Below are 7,825 nucleotides of genomic sequence, written 5' to 3' on the forward strand. Positions count from 1 at the left end.
TTGTTCATTGTGGTGTTGAATTGTGCTCAGTTACGATAACTTAACATGACTAGATAGTACAGAGTCGAATTACAGCGGATATGTGCGAATTAGAGGCTGAATCGTTCGAAAATGAGCAAAATTCGTTCAAAACGAGCAAAATTCGTGCAAAACGAGCAAAATTGTTCATTGTGGTGTTGAATTGTGCTCAGATAGGATAACTTAACATAACTAGATAGTACAGAGTCGAATTACAGCGGATATGTGCGAATTAGATGCTGGATCGTGCGAAAATGAGCATAATTCGTGCAAAACGAGCAAAATTGTTCATTGTGGTGTTGAATTGTGCTCAGATAGGATAACTTAACATAACTAGATAGTACAGAGTCGAATTACAGCGGATATGTGCGAATTAGAGGCTGAATCGTGCGAAAATGAGCATAATTCGTGCAAAACGAGCAAAATTGTTCATTATGGTGTTGAACTGTGCTCAGATAGGATAACTTAACATAACTAGATAGTACAGAGTCGAATTACAGCGGATATGTGCGAATTAGAGTCTGAATCGTGCGAAAATGTGCATAATTCGTTCAAAACGAGCAAAATTGTTCATAGTAGTGTTGAATTGTGCTCAGTTACGATAACTTAACATGACTAGATAGTACAGAGTCGAATTACTGCGGATATGTGCGAATTAGAGGCTGAATCGTGCGAAAATGAGCATAATTCGTTCAAAACGAGCAAAATTGTTCATTGTGGTGTTGAATTGTGTTCAGTTACGATAACTTAACATGACTAGATAGTACAGAGTCGAATTACAGCGGATATGTGCGAATTAGAGGCTGAATCGTTCGAAAATGAGCAGAATTCGTTCAAAACGAGCAAAATTCGTGCAAAACAAGCAAAATTGTTCATTGTGGTGTTGAATTGTGCTCAGATAGGATAACCTAACATAACTAGATAGTACAGAGTCGAATTACAGCGGATATGTGCGAATTAGAGGCTGAATCGTGCGAAAATGAGCATAATTCGTGCAAAACGAGCAAAATTGTTCATTGTGGTGTCGAATTGTGCTCAGATAGGATAACTTAACGTAACTAGATAGTACAGAGTCGAATTACAGCGGATATGTGCGAATTAGAGGCTGAATCGTGCGAAAATGAGCATAATTCTTGCAAAACGAGCAAAATTGTTCATTGTGGTGTCGAATTGTGCTCAGATAGGATAACTTAACATAACTAGATAGTACAGAGTCGAATTACAGCTGATATGTGCGAATTAGAGGCTGAATCGTGCGAAAATGAGCATAATTCGTGCAAAACGAGCAAAATTGTTCATTGTGGTGTTGAATTGTGCTCGGATAGGATAACTTAACATAACTAGATAGTACAGAGTCGAATTACAGCGGATATGTGCGAATTAGAGGCTGAATCGTGCGAAAATGAGCATAATTCGTTCAAAACGAGCAAAATTGTTCATTGTGGTGTTGAATTGTGCTCAGTTACGATAACTTAACATAACTAGATAGTACAGAGTCGAATTACAGCGGATATGTGCGAATTAGAGGCTGAATCGTGCGAAAATGAGCATAATTCGTGCAAAACGAGCAAAATTGTTCATTGTGGTGTTGAATTGTGCTCAGATAGGATAACTTAACATAACTAGATAGTACAGAGTCGAATTACAGCGGATATGTGCGAATTAGAGGCTGAATCGTGCGAAAATGAGCATAATTCGTGCAAAACGAGCAAAATTGTTCATTGTGGTGTTGAATTGTGCTCAGATAGGATAACTTAACATAACTAGATAGTACAGAGTCGAATTACAGCGGATATGTGCGAATTAGAGGCTGAATCGTGCGAAAATGAGCATAATTCGTGCAAAACGAGCAAAATTGTTCATTATGGTGTTGAACTGTGCTCAGATAGGATAACTTAACATAACTAGATAGTACAGAGTCGAATTACAGCGGATATGTGCGAATTAGAGTCTGAATCGTGCGAAAATGTGCATAATTCGTTCAAAACGAGCAAAATTGTTCATAGTAGTGTTGAATTGTGCTCAGTTACGATAACTTAACATGACTAGATAGTACAGAGTCGAATTACTGCGGATATGTGCGAATTAGAGGCTGAATCGTGCGAAAATGAGCATAATTCGTTCAAAACGAGCAAAATTGTTCATTGTGGTGTTGAATTGTGTTCAGTTACGATAACTTAACATGACTAGATAGTACAGAGTCGAATTACAGCGGATATGTGCGAATTAGAGGCTGAATCGTTCGAAAATGAGCAGAATTCGTTCAAAACGAGCAAAATTCGTGCAAAACAAGCAAAATTGTTCATTGTGGTGTTGAATTGTGCTCAGATAGGATAACCTAACATAACTAGATAGTACAGAGTCGAATTACAGCGGATATGTGCGAATTAGAGGCTGAATCGTGCGAAAATGAGCATAATTCGTGCAAAACGAGCAAAATTGTTCATTGTGGTGTCGAATTGTGCTCAGATAGGATAACTTAACGTAACTAGATAGTACAGAGTCGAATTACAGCGGATATGTGCGAATTAGAGGCTGAATCGTGCGAAAATGAGCATAATTCTTGCAAAACGAGCAAAATTGTTCATTGTGGTGTCGAATTGTGCTCAGATAGGATAACTTAACATAACTAGATAGTACAGAGTCGAATTACAGCTGATATGTGCGAATTAGAGGCTGAATCGTGCGAAAATGAGCATAATTCGTGCAAAACGAGCAAAATTGTTCATTGTGGTGTTGAATTGTGCTCGGATAGGATAACTTAACATAACTAGATAGTACAGAGTCGAATTACAGCGGATATGTGCGAATTAGAGGCTGAATCGTGCGAAAATGAGCATAATTCGTTCAAAACGAGCAAAATTGTTCATTGTGGTGTTGAATTGTGCTCAGTTACGATAACTTAACATAACTAGATAGTACAGAGTCGAATTACAGCGGATATGTGCGAATTAGAGGCTGAATCGTGCGAAAATGAGCATAATTCGTGCAAAACGAGCAAAATTGTTCATTGTGGTGTTGAATTGTGCTCAGATAGGATAACTTAACATAACTAGATAGTACAGAGTCGAATTACAGCGGATATGTGCGAATTAGAGGCTGAATCGTGCGAAAATGAGCATAATTCGTGCAAAACGAGCAAAATTGTTCATTGTGGTGTTGAATTGTGCTCAGATAGGATAACTTAACATAACTAGATAGTACAGAGTCGAATTACAGCGGATATGTGCGAATTAGAGGCTGAATCGTGCGAAAATGAGCATAATTCGTGCAAAACGAGCAAAATTGTTCATTGTGGTGTTGAATTGTGCTCAGCTAGGATAACTTAAGATAACTAGATAGTACAGAGTCGAATTACAGCGGATATGTGCGAATTAGAGGCTGAATCGTGCGAAAATGAGCATAATTCGTGCAAAACGAGCAAAATTGTTCATTGTGGTGTTGAATTGTGCTCAGATAGGATAACTTAACATAACTAGATAGTACAGAGTCGAATTACAGCGGATATGTGCGAATTAGAGGCTGAATCGTGCGAAAATGAGCATAATTCGTGCAAAACGAGCAAAATTGTTCATTGTGGTGTTGAATTGTGCTCAGCTAGGATAACTTAACATAACTAGATAGTACAGAGTCGAATTACAGCGGATATGTGCGAATTAGAGTCTGAATCGTGCGGAAATGTGCATAATTCGTTCAAAACGAGCAAAATTGTTCATTGTAGTGTTGAATTGTGCTCAGTTACGATAACTTAACATGACTAGATAGTACAGAGTCGAATTACTGCGGATATGTGCGAATTAGAGGCTGAATCGTGCGAAAATGAGCATAATTCGTTCAAAACGAGCAAAATTGTTCATTGTGGTGTTGAATTGTGTTCAGTTACGATAACTTAACATGACTAGATAGTACAGAGTCGAATTACAGCGGATATGTGCGAATTAGAGGCTGAATCGTTCGAAAATGAGCAAAATTCGTTCGAAACGAGCAAAATTCGTGCAAAACAAGCAAAATTGTTCATTGTGGTGTTGAATTGTGCTCAGATAGGATAACCTAACATAACTAGATAGTACAGAGTCGAATTACAGCGGATATGTGCGAATTAGAGGCTGAATCGTGCGAAAATGAGCATAATTCGTGCAAAACGAGCAAAATTGTTCATTGTGGTGTCGAATTGTGCTCAGATAGGATAACTTAACATTACTAGATAGTACAGAGTCGAATTACAGCGGATATGTGCGAATTAGAGGCTGAATCGTGCGAAAATGAGCATAATTCTTGCAAAACGAGCAAAATTGTTCATTGTGGTGTCGAATTGTGCTCAGATAGGATAACTTAACGTAACTAGATAGTACAGAGTCGAAATACAGCGGATATGTGCGAATTAGAGGCTGAATCGTTCGAAAATGAGCAAAATTCGTTCAAAACGAGCAAAATTCGTGCAAAACGAGCAAAATTGTTCATTGTGGTGTTGAATTGTGCTCAGTTACGATAACTTAACATGACTAGATAGTACAGAGTCGAATTACAGCGGATATGTGCGAATTAGAGGCTGAATCGTGCGAAAATGAGCATAATTCGTGCAAAACGAGCAAAATTGTTCATTGTGGTGTTGAATTGTGCTCAGATAGGATAACTTAACATAACTAGATAGTACAGAGTCGAATTACAGCGGATATGTGCGAATTAGAGGCTGAATCGTCCGAAAATGAGCATAATTCGTGCAAAACGAGCAAAATTGTTCATTGTGGTGTTGAATTGTGCTCAGCTAGGATAACTTAACATAACTAGATAGTACAGAGTCGAATTACAGCGGATATGTGCGAATTAGAGTCTGAATCGTGCGAAAATGTGCATAATTCGTTCAAAACGAGCAAAATTGTTCATTGTAGCGTTGAATTGTGCTCAGTTACGATAACTTAACATGACTAGATAGTACAGAGTCGAATTACTGCGGATATGTGCGAATTAGAGGCTGAATCGTGCGAAAATGAGCATAATTCGTTCAAAACGAGCAAAATTGTTCATTGTGGTGTTGAATTGTGTTCAGTTACGATAACTTAACATGACTAGATAGTACAGAGTCGAATTACAGCGGATATGTGCGAATTAGAGGCTGAATCGTTCGAAAATGAGCAAAATTCGTTCAAAACGAGCAAAATTCGTGCAAAACAAGCAAAATTGTTCATTGTGGTGTTGAATTGTGCTCAGATAGGATAACTTAACATAACTAGATAGTACAGAGTCGAATTACAGCGGATATGTGCGAATTAGAGGCTGAATCGTGCGAAAATGAGCATAATTCGTTCAAAACGAGCAAAATTGTTCATTGTAGTGTTGAATTGTGCTCAGTTACGATAACTTAACATGACTAGATAGTACAGAGTCGAATTACTGCGGATATGTGCGAATTAGAGGCTGAATCGTGCGAAAATGAGCATAATTCGTTCAAAACGAGCAAAATTGTTCATTGTGGTGTTGAATTGTGCTCAGTTACGATAACTTAACATGACTAGATAGTACAGAGTCGAATTACAGCGGATATGTGCGAATTAGAGGCTGAATCGTGCGAAAATGAGCATAATTCGTGCAAAACGAGCAAAATTGTTCATTGTGGTGTCGAATTGTGCTCAGATAGGATAACTTAACATAACTAGATAGTACAGAGTCGAAATACAGCGGATATGTGCGAATTAGAGGCTGAATCGTTCGAAAATGAGCAAAATTCGTTCAAAACGAGCAAAATTCGTGCAAAACGAGCAAAATTCGTGCAAAACGAGCAAAATTGTTCATTGTGGTGTTGAATTGTGCTCAGTTACGATAACTTAACATGACTAGATAGTACAGAGTCGAATTACAGCGGATATGTGCGAATTAGAGGCTGAATCGTGCGAAAATGAGCATAATTCGTGCAAAACGAGCAAAATTGTTCATTGTGGTGTTGAATTGTGCTCAGATAGGATAACTTAACATAACTAGATAGTACAGAGTCGAATTACAGCGGATATGTGCGAATTAGAGGCTGAATCGTGCGAAAATGAGCATAATTCGTGCAAAACGAGCAAAATTGTTCATTGTGGTGTCGAATTGTGCTCAGATAGGATAACTTAACATAACTAGATAGTTCAGAGACGAATTACAGCGGATATGTGCGAATTAGAGGCTGAATCGTGCGAAAATGAGCATAATTCGTTCAAAACGAGCAAAATTGTTCATTGTGGTGTTGAATTGTGCTCAGTTACGATAACTTAACATGACTAGATAGTACAGAGCCGAATTACAGCGGATATGTGCGAATAAGATGCTGAATCGTGCGAAAATGAGCATAATTCGTTCAAAACGAGCAAAATTGTTTATTGTGGTGTTAAATTGTGCTCAGTTACGATAACTTAACATGACTAGATAGTACAGAGTCGAATTACAGCGGATATGTGCGAATTAGAGGCTGAATCGTTCGAAAATGAGCAAAATTCGTTCAAAACGAGCAAAATTCGTGCAAAACAAGCAAAATTGTTCATTGTGGTGTTGAATTGTGCTCAGATAGGATAACTTAACATAACTAGATAGTACAGAGTCGAATTACAGCGGATATGTGCGAATTAGAGGCTGAATCGTGCGAAAATGAGCATAATTCGTTCAAAACGAGCAAAATTGTTCATTGTGGTGTTGAATTGTGCTCAGTTACGATAACTTAACATAACTAGATAGTACAGAGTCGAATTACAGCGGATATGTGCGAATTAGAGGCTGAATCGTGCGAAAATGAGCATAATTCTTGCAAAACGAGCAAAATTGTTCATTGTGGTGTTGAATTGTGCTCAGTTACGATAACTTAACATGACTAGATAGTACAGAGTCGAATTACAGCGGATATGTGCGAATTAGAGGCTGAATCGTGCGAAAATGAGCATAATTCGTGCAAAACGAGCAAAATTGTTCATTGTGGTGTTGAATTGTGCTCAGATACGATAACTTAACATAACTAGATAGTACAGAGTCGAATTACAGCGGATATGTGCGAATTAGAGGCTGAATCGTTCGAAAATGAGCAAAATTCGTTCAAAACGAGCAAAATTCGTGCAAAACGAGCAAAATTGTTCATTGTGGTGTTGAATTGTGCTCAGATAGGATAACTTAACATAACTAGATAGTACAGAGTCGAATTACAGCGGATATGTGCGAATTAGATGCTGAATCGTGCGAAAATGAGCATAATTCGTGCAAAACGAGCAAAATTGTTCATTGTGGTGTTGAATTGTGCTCAGATAGGATAACTTAACATAACTAGATAGTACAGAGTCGAATTACAGCGGATATGTGCGAATTAGAGGCTGAATCGTGCGAAAATGAGCATAATTCGTGCAAAACGAGCAAAATTGTTCATTATGGTGTTGAACTGTGCTCAGATAGGATAACTTAACATAACTAGATAGTACAGAGTCGAATTACAGCGGATATGTGCGAATTAGAGTCTGAATCGTGCGAAAATGTGCATAATTCGTTCAAAACGAGCAAAATTGTTCATAGTAGTGTTGAATTGTGCTCAGTTACGATAACTTAACATGACTAGATAGTACAGAGTCGAATTACTGCGGATATGTGCGAATTAGAGGCTGAATCGTGCGAAAATGAGCATAATTCGTTCAAAACGAGCAAAATTGTTCATTGTGGTGTTGAATTGTGTTCAGTTACGATAACTTAACATGACTAGATAGTACAGAGTCGAATTACAGCGGATATGTGCGAATTAGAGGCTGAATCGTTCGAAAATGAGCAGAATTCGTTCAAAACGAGCAAAATTCGTGCAAAA

Source organism: Megachile rotundata, unplaced genomic scaffold (assembly GCF_050947335.1).
Source record: "Megachile rotundata isolate GNS110a unplaced genomic scaffold, iyMegRotu1 scaffold0122, whole genome shotgun sequence".
Taxonomy (NCBI): Eukaryota; Metazoa; Arthropoda; class Insecta; order Hymenoptera; family Megachilidae; genus Megachile; species Megachile rotundata.